The 14435-nt window shown below is 45.6% G+C and overlaps 1 pseudogene; it reads left to right on the forward strand.

The window, feature by feature from the left end:
* The window catches only part of LOC116912535, a 62837-nt pseudogene that overhangs the window by 36599 nt on the left and 11803 nt on the right, over positions 1–14435 (forward strand).

The raw sequence follows: 14435 nt of genomic DNA on the forward strand, positions 1-14435 counted from the left end.
ACTGGGCTGTGACTACAGGGGCAAGCATGAGAGGGTATGATGTAGGATGTGATGTTGCTCCCAGGGCACATTCTTGGGGAATATAGTAAGAGGAGATGTGTCAAAAACTCACTCTTCATTGGCCTTGAGTTTCTGGGTTCGGAAGACGCGAATGAGTCACTGTGGGGAGGTGCCCGTCTCTCTCCCTGTCCATCGAGTGCCTTGAGGTTTCCCGACTTGCACGTGGAGTCAATTTCTCCTTAAAGGAACCCGTGGCTTTCTTTTAACAGCAGGAGCAGACTTTCCTCGTTGTGTTTAAAATCTGATACAACCACATTTTCAGAGACCACCATCCCTTCCTGACCCTGCCATCCCTTCCTGCCAGGATCCTCACTAAACCAGCCCTGGGCTTAAAACTCTGCAAAATGTGGACTGGAGATTATCCCTGTACCAGAATGGGTTCCAGCTTGAACTGAGAACCCCCCTTGAAGGAATGATGTCCCCATTTCCAACAATGCCAACCAACCAGGATCCTCAGGGACTAAGCCAACAAAGTTTGGACTGGGCCTGGGAACAAGGTACTTGAATATCCTAAAGAGCAGCAGGGAACTCTGGTCCTTTGAACCCCCAAAATTGTTGGGGGGAGGGTGGTAATGGGGGAGGATGGACTTCAACCATGGAGATAACATTTGTAAATAAAAAAATCAAGTTAATAAAAAAGAAAAGAAAAGGAAAAAGAAAAGATTAAAAAAAAGAAAAGAAAGAACCAAGAGGGCAGCCTGCTAAGGACAGTTGGAACTGCTGGGACTGCTCAGAGCTAAACTGTCATCCTTCATCGAGCAGACCCCTGACAAAAATGCAGGCCTCACAGTGGGAGACACAAGAGGTAACATCTGGTCTGTAGGTGTCATGTACAAGGTGCCAGGCACTATTCTTGGTGTTTCGCCCATGGTCAATCACCCAAGTGTGACAGCCCTGATATTTTATGATTTATGGGCTTTGTGCCCGGGTGGGGATTGTCCATGATGGGTTTGACCTGCATCCCCCAACCCCAACAAGAGAAATGGAGCCTTCTCTTCTAGTTTCCCCCACATTCAGTCTCCATGGATCAGAGCAGAGAATGGAGGACTCCCACATACACAACCTTCCTATGCACATTGCATACACAATTATCTTAAATCTCTCCACGCTCCGTGAAGTGAAAGTTGCTGTTCGCTCTACAGAGACCAAAAGAGGACACTTTGCTTGGGTATCAGCGAGGATACAGCATTCACACAGGGACTCTGAGCTGCAAACCCTAACACCAATGTACAAAGACATAGTTGGGGTGCTCTGAATAAAGATGGAGGAATCTTGGTAGGGCAAGTCTTGGAGGTGACTGTGTGGCTAACCCTTTGACTCTGTGATAAGAAGATGTCACCCAAAAACTTTACGTTTGATAAACATGTAATTGAGGTTTTAACGATCAGGATGGGAAGAGACTCAAAATGTCTTAAGTGTATTTTTGTTGGGTCGCGTTCATAGTTGCCCTCTGCATCATGCAATCCCACAGGTTGCAGGTTGAGCATGCCCTGGAGAGGTGAGAAGCTCACCAGTATCTTACCATCTTAGTTTGTAAATTTTTAACATTTTGGGGTGGGGAGGGGGACTGGACCCAGACGTCGAGGCTAACCTCAGACTCACCACATAGCCCAGGATGGCTTCAAATATGTGGTGATGCTCCTGACTCAGCCTCTAGAATGCTAGGATGACAGGCATGAGCCACCACTCCTGGCTTAATAAAGCGAAGTAGTGGAAGTCGCACTGTCTTACCTTAGGTCCTGTTTTCAGTCAGATTGTAGAAGGAGTGTGTGTGTGTGTGTGTGTGTGTGTGTGTGTGTGTGTGTGTGTGTGTGTACATGAGTCTGCGTGTCTGTGCATATGTGCCACCACATGTGAATCCATCCTTCAAGGAAGGGCTAGACGGCTGTGTGAGAAGGAGGCATTTGGAGTCATAGGGCATGGAAGTGGGATGATGAGGGGCTGCTGGTTTTAATATTGCTTCCCAGTGGTGCTTCCGGAAGGGTGAGGGGGTAAAGTAGCTATTGTGAATGATCTGAGATGAGTCTAGGAGTAGGAGGCAGCTGCTGGCAGGAAATAAAGGGAGGCTCACTGTTGCCTGGCCCTTCTACCATAGACAGAAAAGAAGAGGAAAACAAGGGTGTTGTTTGCCCTTGCTTCCTGAAGTAGCCTTGCTTTCATTTCAAGATCATCTAAAAAGATTTCTGGCTTCACAAACTGGTTAGCATGAACTTCAGGGAGTGCCCCAGCAACATACCTGGGTGAGGCTCTCATAGAAGCCATGGAGAAAGCATTGTATTAAGGACTGGGCACAGGCTTGCTTGTATCTGTAATAACCTCAAAATAGTCATGCAAGTGAGGCCTCATGGACACTAGAGGGCGCCATTGACACACAAATGGTGCTTCCAGACCAACACCACCTCATCCATTCATCCATGCTACAGAGGACAACCTACAGAGCTTGCTACACTCTAACTTCTTGAAAGTTGAGTCTCCTGTTCAACTTCACACCAGCTCAGTGGGATTGTTCTGGTCTTGAAGCAGGAAGCTCGACAGGCACCGGTAGTTGCAGGTTTTCTCAACAGTCCTCACCTTCTAAAAACCCCTCAACATCAATGAAAGCAGAGTGACACCCCAGGTTCCAGTTTGCTTAAGGGAATTGCATTGAAAGTGTGGGTGGGTGGTAGTGCCTGGAGAGATGGCTCAGCAGTTAAGAGCACTGGCTGCTCTCCCAGAGGACCTGGGTTTAATTGCAAGCACCCACATAGAGGCTCACACTTGTTTGTAACTCCAGTTCCAGGGTTTCTGACACACTCACACAGGCATACAAGCAGGCAAAGCACCAATGAATATAGAGGGGGGAGAGGAAGAAGATGGAGGAGGAGGAGGAAGGAGGAAGGAAGAAGGAGGAAGGAGGAAAGCTACCTGAGCTAGTAAGAATCTGAACATGTTTACAAAGGAGTTGTACCTTACTAGAGAGAAGAAGCAGGTCATTGCAAAGACTCTTTAAATACCTGAAATGATATGAAAATTAACTGTTTGGTTAATAAGAGGTCTTAGGGTAAAATCAATGCAAAGCTAGTCAATGCAATGTCTCTGAAAGTCAAAGATTCAAGTTCTTTACAAACTCCCATATTGGTCTCATTTAACAGTTCAATTTTGACCTGGCTATAGTCCTTCAGGGTTACATCAGTCATTGCTCTAGAGAGACATAAAAACCTTTGGGGAAACAATACTACTCTCCCAACCTCCCTCTGTGCTTCCCTGAATGTGTGTCTTTGTGAGTGTACTAGTGTGTGCATGTACATGCGTGTGTCTGTGTTCATGCATTTGTGTGCATGTGCCTATGCTGTGTATGTGTGTATGTACATGTACTAGCACAGAAAAAAATTTCCCCCAGTAAAGTACTCCATATAAAAGCATAATTTAAAGTACTTAAAAAATGGCTTTAAAAAAAAGGATTTCTTTTCTTCCTGTGAACCAGCCTTGCTGTATGTGAGGTTCCATTGTGTTCTTGTTTAGAATTGAATTGCCAATGACATCTCCTAGTTCATAAAAGTAGATCATAGGGAAAGTAAAGAATGGGTGATTTTATTATGATTATTAAAACAGGAACTGGCCATGAGACTTAGTATTTCCCATTTCCCACCAACCAAAACCCATCTCCGCCAAGCCATACCTTACAGCAAGAGAGGCTGAGATTTGCCGTCTGTATCTGAGCACACAGGGATGCAGACACATCCAGTTCCTCTCTAAGTCAAGTATTAACACAATAGGTCACCTGAGTTTAGGGATTCAACCAACAAAGGTTGGTTGGGAGGGAGGGAGGGAGAGAGGGAGGGAGGGAGGGAGAGAGAGAGAGAGAGAGAGCTTTTTCTTTTATTCTGTAAACAGAGTAGCATCTATACCATGCTAGGTGTTCTAAGACATCTAGAAATGGCAGAAGTATATATAGGGATGTGTACACATGGCATGAAAATACTATACCACCTGCCTCTGCCTCCCCAGTGCTGGGATTAAAGGCGTGCACCGCCGCCCCTGGCTTATCTTTCCATTAATTAGTGGGAGTCCATTATTGTTAATGGACCTGTGACCGTGTAAGAATAGCCTACATTCCCTAGCCTCCCTTGTAGTTTCTGAGAGTTTGAGGCCAGCCTGGCCTACAAAGAGTTCCAAGAAGCCAGGGTTGTACACAGAGAAACCCTATCTCAAAAAAACAAAAGAATAAATAATGAAAGGAAGAAAGGACAGGAAGTGGAAATCGGGGAACAGTTGGGAAGCTCTGCCTTGTTCTTTGCAGCTTAGTCTTCTCTTCTAGAAGATGAGATGGTCGTTTTGATAATTAAATGTAACACACAGTAAGGAACAGAAACATCCACTGTGGAGAAATATTCATAGAGAGTGGTCTATATTGCTATCAAATGCGCCTCTTCTCTCCCTTGGAACCTAACCTCTTCGCTTAGGTAAAGATGGATCCAGAATGATCCAAGGAAGGCAAAGGGTCCTTCTATTGCATGTTGACGGTCAGGGTTTGGCTGTCTTAAAGACGCAAAAAAAAAAAAAAAAAAAAAAAAAAAAATCTGATACTCGGAGAAGTCCAGACCCTACAAAGGGACTGGGAATAAAATTAATGGTTTCAATGCAATAACCTCTTTATCAGCATCAAGAGGTTATCTTGAGAGAAAGATAAAGAAGAAGAGAAGCTGAAGAAAGAACGACGGGAGGCAGAGGCAGGTGGATCTCTGTGAGTTCGAGGCCAGCCTGGTCTAGAGCATGTACTGCCACTTACCTTGACATTGTCAGAACATGTGAATCTAAGATATTGCTACACGATGGTTTTCTTTGAATCTCTCGGTTGATGAGCAATACAGGGAATCCTGGGTAAGCCATACGGTGATTAAGAGCTTAGCAGGGCAGGAAAGGAATATCTCAGAGAAAGTACATTGTCAGGAGGTGTGACATCAAGGATTAGGTTTACAGGTGGGTACGAGGACTGACTCCGCTGGGCCATGTATGGATGTCTTAACGCTCAGTCTGATTGGACCTTTTGAGAAGTCTTGAGGGTTAACTGAAGTGGGTCATAGGGCTTGACCTAAGCCCTTAGAGCTGCTGTTTCTCACAGAAGAGGAAGAAAACCCAGAAATGATCCCTTTCTCTCTCTTTCTGTCTTTCTGTCTTTCTTTCTTTCTTTCTTTCTTTCTTTCTTTCTTTCTTTCTTTCTTCCTTTCTTTCTTTCCTTCTTTCAGCTAGCACTTTGAACACAGATGTTATTTTGTTGCTTAACCCAAACTAGACTCATCTGGGAAAAAGAATCTCCATTGAGGAATGCCTCCATCGGATTGGCCTGTGGACATGTCAGTGGACAAGCCTTTTCTTGGTTAATGATTGATGTGGGAGGGTCTAGTTCACCGTGGGTGGTGCCACCTCTGGCTAAGAGAGCCTGCACTTCAGTTTCTGCCATGGGTTCCTGCCTTGACTTCCCTTCAGGATGGACCTTAGGCTATAAGCAGAGATTAAACCCTTCCCTCTAGACAGGTTGCTTTAGGGCATGCATGGTGTTTTATCACAGCTCTAGAAAGGGAACTAGGACAATGGACTTCCAACCTCGAGCACTGAGGGAAAAGGAGTGCATGGAGAAAAGGGGAACTGTGACAGGAATGAGTGGGGAGTGGCCTGGAGGAACAGTTCCCCTCACATTGTGCTCTGTGCTTCCAGAGCAAACACCGGTTTATATTTTAGCTTAGTCCTTGCAAATGAGGTTCTACTGCCATCTAGTGGCAACATACTTAACTCATTCACTCATTCATTCACTCATTCACTCATTCACTCATTCATTCATTCATGAACTGTTCCGAATGGGCAAGGCATTTTGATAAGTAAGTGATGTTGGTGAACACAGATTAACACCCATTACCTTTGTTGTTGAGTATTCCTGTTTTCCCCTTTTCTCTCTCCCTGCCCCCTATCTTCTTCTTTCAGACAAGATCTCACTATGAAATCCAGAATGGACTGCAATTCACAATGCCAGCTTCCCAAGTGCTGGGATTACAGGCATGGGCTCCTTTGCATAGGGAAATTATCCAAGCTTTATTACAACCCTCTGGCGTAAGTACTGGTATGTCCATTTCACAGAGGAGAAAACTGAGATCCTGAAACATTAATAAGCCAACCTGTTGACAAGCCAACTGACGAACAGCCAGTCAGCGGGAGAATCCGACCAGGGAGCCTGGCTTGGGGACTCTACAAACATGCTCTTTGCCATTGAGGCTATTAGAGATTCTTCTCGTTACACAGTCACTGCTTTAAAGGAGTCATGTAAAAAAAAAAAAAAAAAAAAAAAACAGTGATGGAAAATAGAAGTGTAACATATCATGTCCTCCTTTTAGATTCTGGCTTTGATTCACCGTCAAGAGCTAATAGAGGCCACATTCAGCTAACATCGTCCTTGGGTTTGAAGCACCTGGCCAAGACTGAAGAGAAAGTCTATATTATGTTAGAGAGAGGAACACAGGAGGAACAAGAAGAGAGAGAGAGAGAGAGAGAGAGAGAGAGAGAGAGAGAGAGAGAGAGAGAGAGAGAGAGAGATGAAGGCCAAATGTCTCCCTCAATCATTCATCACCTTAGTTTTCCAGTCCAGATCTCTCACTGAACCTTGAATTTACTAATATGGCTGGCCCCTCTAGCCAGTGAGTCCCAGAATCTTCCCATTTCCTCATAACTAGGATTTAAAGCAAGTAATGTCACGTCTAACTTTTACATGGTTTGGGACGAAGCTCAGGTCCCCATTGCAACAAGTATTTTACCCATTGAGTCATCTCCTCATCCCCTAAATCTTAACTGTTGCTTATTAAGCTAAACTAAAATCTACTTTCTCGGTTGAGTGCTAAAAGCGCTCAATAGCCACGCCCCCCGGGGCTTTATGCTTATCTTAGTGGTCTGCATTGATATAAAATGTTCCCGGCATCAAAGTCCTTCAGCAGCGCGCCGCCGCTGTGTACCGCTCATCCTGGAGAATGAGCTTCTCCACAGGCTTTGTCTCTGAAGCCGCGCAGGCTAGTTGTACTTCTAAGAGCGGAAGTGCAAGCTTAGTGTGGAGACAGGCTCATAGCAGCTGTCTGGAGACTAAGAAGGTCCTTGCTCCTCCCTGCCACCAAGTCCTGGTGCTTAGAAAAGGCGCAGAGAGCTTTGTCTCCTAGCCTGGGTTTTGCCTGGGGCCTTTGCTGTCTCCATCTTGTCTCCCCTACCACACAGCAGCCCACCCTTCACCGTGAGCTGACTTCCGTATTCCCCTAAGCCTGTAGCCTTATTCCAGTGATGAAGACCTGACCTTAACAATGAGATCAAAGCTCGACATCTTTCCATAGTGCCGTAGTCATCACGCTTACCTGATGATTCAAGATCATGATAAAAGCATTCTGTGCTGTCACGTTGTTACCTTGTTTATTCGTTCATGCACCAACCTGATTCAGTAACATTAATTTTTTTCCTTTGTAACAAACTGACAAAACTGGGCGATGTAGACAAAAATGGGTGGGTTTAGGCTGGTCATAATCCACTGGTAAAACAAAGGTTTGATTTGTGCTGGCTGCCAAAGAGAAACTTAGCTAAAGCGAAGGGCACACACACTCAGAATGGGGTGGTACCACGCTTTGATCTAACCATTGCCCCACCCATCTGCATCGGGACACAGTAAATAGGTTACAGTCCAGCACTTGTCCCTTCCCTTCAATCCCACCCTCCAACCTGACTAGGTCCTGTTTCAAATTAATTTTAGGAGACTCCTTAACGATGGTCAGTTCAATGTCCTGTAAAGCCACCCTAGTTAAATTCACTCAAAAAACAAAACAAAACAAAAACAAAACAAAAAACAAAAAACAAAAAAACAAAAACAAAAACAAAACCTACCAACCATCTGTTGCCCATAAAGAATTATAATTTAGGAGGGAGACCCATTGGTAGCAGGAGATAGATGGTAGATAGAGAAATAATAAAATCTATCAGTATCTAATACTCCTTTGGTTACAAATGATAGGAGAGGAGTGTGTGTGTGTGTGTGTGTGTGTGTGTGTGTGTGTGCATTGCATGTGAAGGTCAGAGACAGCCTAGGTATGTCCTCCTTAGGTATCAGGTGTCTTGTATTCATGCTAGAACTTGGGGCTCACCACTTGGCTAGGCTGGCTGTCCGGCGATCCTTCTGTCTGTGCCTCTCCACTGGAATTCCGAGCCTAACCACACCAGATCCTCATGCGTGCAAGGCAAGGCGATTTACTGAGAAGCCATCTCCCCAGCCTAAGCTGGTTTTTGTTAATGAGCACAGTACTAGGCAATATCTTAGATTTAGAATCCAGAGAATGGAAAATTATTACGAGCAGGCTCTCTCCCTCTCTCTTTCCTTCAGGGCTCTGCATTTGGCTGTACTGTTAGCCGCTTCGCTCCCCCCCCCCTTCAATCTTCCATCAGGAGTCACCACAGTCAGACAGCTGGTGGGTCACATGGTCACTTCTGAACTGTGGCTGTTTGTTCTTTCCCTTGGCTTGACTTGAATCCCATGAGCTGCCTCCCAAGTAGGGATGTGGGTCACAGTACCGTTACCGGAGAAGGAAGACTGGAAGCCCAGACTGGGAACTCCCGTTGAAAATGTTAGGGGCATTGGATTCAATACTGTTTATTTGAGCAAAGAATGATTCATGTAGCAGGCAGCAGTGAGAGCTAGAAGAGGTTCAGAGGGCCTGGCCCAGCACAGCCAACAGCCGGCTTTGGGGAACTAAGGAAGAAGAAACATCTGTCTTAACTGGGCATGGTCTGATGAGATCACAGCCAGGCACTGGCTTAAGCCTAGCTCTTTGTTACAAAAAATATATTCCTTAATTAGGTTTCCCTTTATTTACGTACCTTAGATTATTGATTGTTATATAGAAACTCAGAGGGCAGAGACAGCCGCAGGCCAAAGAGTAAACATCTCTACAGTGTGAATAAGACTTGGAAAATACAGCACCTGGGGACTGAGGCTGTGCCCGGGCGTAGACATTTTCTTCACAGAAGAAATATGAGTTGACTGAAGCTTGCAGGGTGGTGAGTGGCGGGCTGGAAAGGGAGAGCGTCTCGTGGTGGGGGTGGCCAGGGCAGAATCACAAAAGAGAGACCTCTCTGCCTTTTTGTGCCTGGCCAAAGCTCTGAGCCAGGCTGGAGAGGAGACTCATCCAGACTTATCCAGTAAGTGCTCAAATATGAGGGCCTGAGTTCAGAACCCCGAACTCTTATAAAAAGCCTAACCCCAACACTTGGGATGTGGAGACAGGAGGATTTCCTGGGGTTTGCTGGACAGCCAGTTTAGCCAGTGAGCGAGCACCTGGCTCAGTGAGAGACCTGTCTCAAGAACTAAGGTGGAGAACAAGCAAGGAGGGCATCAGGCATCAATTCTGGCCTCCATGTGCACACATAACCACCTACACACAGACACACACCCCACCTCCCCCTCCTCACACAAAGCCGGCTTCCCACCCCCAGTAATCAGCAACAGTAGCACTTGGGCAGCCGAGGCAGGAAGATTACCACAATTCCTAGTACTTGGAAAGCTGTTGCAAGGTATTTGATCAACACTCTGAACCCTGACATGGTGTTATTGACTGGAAAAAACCTCTTTTCAGTTGTGGTATGGTTCGGCCTTAGCACGCACCTTTAATCCGAGAGCTTTCTGCTTGAGTATTGAAAACAGGATTAAATAAAGTCAACCATAGGTCAAGAGGCGGAGCAAGCAACCAGTTGACAGGAAGTAGACCTAGGCTTATTAAGGAAAAAGCCACAGAGAGTGAGAGGGAGCCAGGAGCATGGATGGAGAGGCATACAGGAAGTAGAGGGGAGTGACATTGAGTTTGAAGGTTTTTCGAGAGAGAGAGGCACTGGTGCTGAGACATTGGCTTTGGGGGAAGGTCAGCTGGGTACTTTGCTGAGATACCTGACTTTCACCCCAGCATCTGGCTCCCTGGTCCTCATTGATAAAATCGAATGATTGAGATTTTGTTTTAAAACAAACAAACACCCAGAAAGCTGAGGAAGGAACGTTGTTACAAGTTCTAGGCCAACTTGGCCAACATACTGAGTTTCCTGGCTGGTATGCATGTGATGGTTCATCCTCCTGCCTCAGCTTCAGTGTTGAGCTTACAGGAGTGTGCCTATTCCTCTCATCCTTATCAGGTTTAACTGAAATATGTTGATGTGTCCAAAGCCCTTAGAACAGGCTTGGTACATAGGAAGTACTAAAAATGTTAACTATGTATTATATAGCAAAATAAGTGTGCTTGTTAATTAACACACTCCTATGACCTAGTCTACCATAATTTGGTGCAAACATACAACAAATTTGGCTACAAGGATCAGAATGAACAGATAGCATAGCCTTACTTTCTAGGGACACAGGTGACATCACATGCAGTTTATATTCCAGTTCCTTCACTGGTGTGTGTGTGTGTGTGTGTGTGTGTGTGTGTTTATATGTGTTTGTATGTATGTGAGTGTTTGTGTGAGTGTGTATGTGTGAGTGTGTGAGTGTTGTGTGTGTGCGTGTGTGAGTGTGTGTGTGTGTGTGTGTGTGAGTGTGTGTGTGTGTGTGAGTGTGTGTGTGTGTGTGTGTGTGTGTGTGTGTGTGAGTGTGTGTGTGTGTGTGTGAGTGTGTGTGTGAGTGTGTGTGTGAGTGTGTGTGTGTGTGTGTGTGTGTGTGTGAGTGTGTGTGTGAGTGTGTGTGTGAGTGTGTGTGTGAGTGTGTGTTTATATGTGTTTGTATGTATGTGAGTGTTTGTGTGTGTGTGTTTCTGTGTGTATTTGTATATGTGTGTGTTTTTGTGTGAGTATGTTTGTGTGTGTGTTGTGTGTTTGCGCATGTGTTCCAGTATGTATATTTGTGTATGGGTGTGTTTCTGTGTGTGTTTCTGTGTGTGAGTGTGGGTTTCTGTGTGTTTCTGTGTGAGTGTGTTTGTGTGTGTTTGTGTGCTTGTGCATGTGTTCCAGTGTGTATATTTGTATATGTATGTGTTTGTGTGTGAGTATGTTTGGCTGTGTGTTGTGTGCTTGCACATGTGTTCCAGAGTGTGTATTTATGTGTGTGTGTTTGTGTGTGTGAGTGTGTGTTTGTGTGTGAGTGTGTTTGTGTGTGTGAGTGTGTAGAGACATGCCATTATCTCACAGTAATATATCTTATAAAAATGTCATTTATCTTTCTGGCCCTGGTTTCCTAAGGACCTAATCTTACCGACTTAGTTGAGCAAACTATTGCTCAAGCTGACCCACTCATTTCCCTGGGACAACAGTGACCCAAACAATCCTGCACAGAGTCTAACAGACTGCTCACACATGACCTTCTCTGCTTTATATTCAAAGTCAAGCTTTGAGATGGTATCCATGGCCTGGCTCTTCCTGGTCTGCCTGTTGTGTGCTCCTAAGTGTGTATGCGCTAGAGAGCATGGCCAGATGTTTTCTGTGTATTTCAGTCTTTGGAAGCCCTCCAACCTCCGCGCTTAAGTAACAATGGCTTTTGAAACGGTCTGAGTGAAAGGAAATACATCTCGCTTGCAATTTTTCATGCAGTGGGGGTAAAAGGAAGTTAGGAGAAAAAAAAATGTCTACAGTTGAGGCCAGAGTTCAGGGCTGTGCAATAAAAGAATGTGGTCTGGGGTCTCTTTGTCTGGCTTTCAACCCTCCCTAGCTCTGCTAGTTCAAGTTGAGTGATCTGAGGTAATTATTCATTTACTAGAGCTTCTGTTCTTCCTCTCTAAAATAGGCTGGATAATAATATTTCATGGTATAAGCCTCCATATGTCTTCTGATGACTGCCGCCTCTCAGTCCCCCTGTGTCATTGTGCAATTCCCACCTATCAAATCGGGATTGGTCTGTGTGCCACTTCCCAAGGTCTATAACGTTATCCAAAGGGTAGAAAGACTGATTCTTCTGTTTCCTCTGCTTCTGGGGTCAGGAAACCCCAGTGCCTGAGGTACTGACTGTCAGCCATGGTGGACTTGAGAGCCTCAGGGTGGACAGTCCTTTCATGCAAGCTGTGGCAGATTCATCCTCCTTTGGAAATGCGCCCGAGCGATTAAAGTGTACCTTCATCCATCCGGAGTTCCAAGACCAAACGCATAAGCTACCTGCCTTGTAGACAACAGAAATGCGTTTCTTATCAATCCAGAGGCAAGCTCCGGGTGCCAGCAGTCCTGAGACGATGACCCATTTCCTTGCTTGTAGCAGGTGCCTTCTCACTGTATCCTCACACAAGGGAAGGTAGGACAGCTCTCAGGTTTCTTCGCAAAGAGCTCACCTCAATGATGAGGGCCCCACCCTGTTGACCTAATGATTTCCCAAAGGAACTATCTCCCAATACCCGACCTTGCCATGAGGAGTTCAGAGGGTAGCTTTGGAGGGGGTCAAAACATGGAGACCAGAACAGAATGGGAGTTCTTTCTCGGAGCTTACTGTTTTGCTTCTGAGCTTGCCACCTGTCATCAACTGCACCGGAAATGTTCTTTTCTATCAGTCACTCTCACCATCATGCTTAATATGTTTGTTCAGGACAGGGTTCCACTGTGTGATAGGAAGCACACGTGTGGCAAACACTTGAATGTTGCTGGCTCAAGACGCAAACTCTGTAGTCTTAAGCCTATACCTAGCCTGTTGCACAGGCACGGTTTATGAGATGTCCGTACACCTGTATCTTCCTCACCATCCCTTTACTTTTTCTCAAGAGGCCAGCCCTCCTCCACAACCCTGACCTCCCCAGCCCCGGATAAAACCATGTGTAGGCTCATAATCATTTATGGATGCTTGGGAAACTTGAAAGTCTATGATCACATTTCAAAAACTGCAGCCCCAATTTAGCGCTCGAAACATGAGCAGAAGTGACTCTTTGAGTCATAAGTATCTTCGTCCATGCAGGCTACCACAATGCAACGATACAGAAAAACAAACCATTATTCTCAGTATTCTGAGGGCTGGGAGGTCAAAGATCCAGAGACAGACGCAACTTCTGCTGAGGGCCTCTTCCTGGCTCGAGACTTCTTGTATTTTCTTTAGGTGGAGAGGAAGCTCACGTCTCTCTTCCTTTTCTCAGAAGGGAACTGGGGTGAGGGGCACTGACTTTCTGACCTCATAGAAACAGAATTAGCATTCCCGCATCCCTCAGACATTACCTTAGAGCTCCGACATACAAACCTGGGTTGGGAGCTCACTTAGTTAGTCCATATCTTCCTGCCCACGGCCCTCTCGGATTCACGAGTTTCTTGTATGCGAAAATACGTCTCTCTACCCTAACAATCTCAAAATCTAGCCCTCAGGTCCCATTCAAAAGGCAATCTAAAACAAACGTCTAAGACTGGAGACTCACCCAGAAACAACCTCCTTTCCCGCTGTGCAAAAAGCTCTCCGCACTGTGCCAACTGTGCACCCAGACAAGTTTACTTCTGTGCTCCCTAAATAAAATGCTAGGGGAAGCTCGGGTCTTCAGCTAGTCTAATAGGAGAAATAGGAAGGGAAGGGGGTTGGGGGGGTGGGGGATAATGAGTCCCAAGGAAGCACAAGTTAGGAAGGCAAACCCCAGTAAACCATCATACTCAGACTTTCTCTGACTTCACAGATGCTCTAAGACAGTGGTCCCACCTTCAGAATGAATTGGAGCGACAGCGTCCTTTGGGACAGCCCCTGTCTGCTCAGCTTTGGGAAGCACCACAGGCGCTGTTCTCAGTGTGGGCTCCTCCCACAAGACTGCCAAGGGTAGCAGAGTCATTCGAAGCCTTGGTGGTGGCCTTGTTGGGGTGGGGGTGGGGTGAAGGAGGAGAGGGATCGTGTGTATGAATTCTGGTCTGCCGTGGGGGTGGCAACCTGGGGATGTCACAGCGACTTCTGGGATCCTTCCACCCTTGTCTTGAAGAGCTCTTTTTTTTACACACTTACCTCATCCTGTCTTGGTTTCTCTGTTCCCCTTAGTCTTGACTGATACTGTTTGTGTTAGAATTGTCCCTTCTCCATTCCTGGCTTCTGCTGAGGTACCTGAATGAGACAATGTTTTCACAGTGACCACGTTATCAAGTCACACCCAACACACTTTTCTTTAAGACATACTTTCTTATTTTTGCATTAAGTTGAGGGTTTTTTCTCCCCCACCTATAAGTTCTGGTTCCTTTTTGCTTTGTAATTTAATCTTTAACTTGCTTGGGGTTTTTTTGTTTGTTTTGTTTTGTTTGTTTTGTTGTTGTTGCTGTTTTCTTTCTATTGCCAGCAGTCAGGGGAAACCAAAATGCTCTTTCAACATTGTTTAAACATTGCTCCAGTTCACCTTACGATTTCGCAGCTGACAAGTCTTATCTTCAACAAAACAGCAGGGCCTACTACACACGACTCAGTAAATAACGAG

This window comes from Rattus rattus, chromosome 1 (genome assembly GCF_011064425.1).
Source record: "Rattus rattus isolate New Zealand chromosome 1, Rrattus_CSIRO_v1, whole genome shotgun sequence".
Classification (NCBI taxonomy): domain Eukaryota; kingdom Metazoa; phylum Chordata; class Mammalia; order Rodentia; family Muridae; genus Rattus; species Rattus rattus.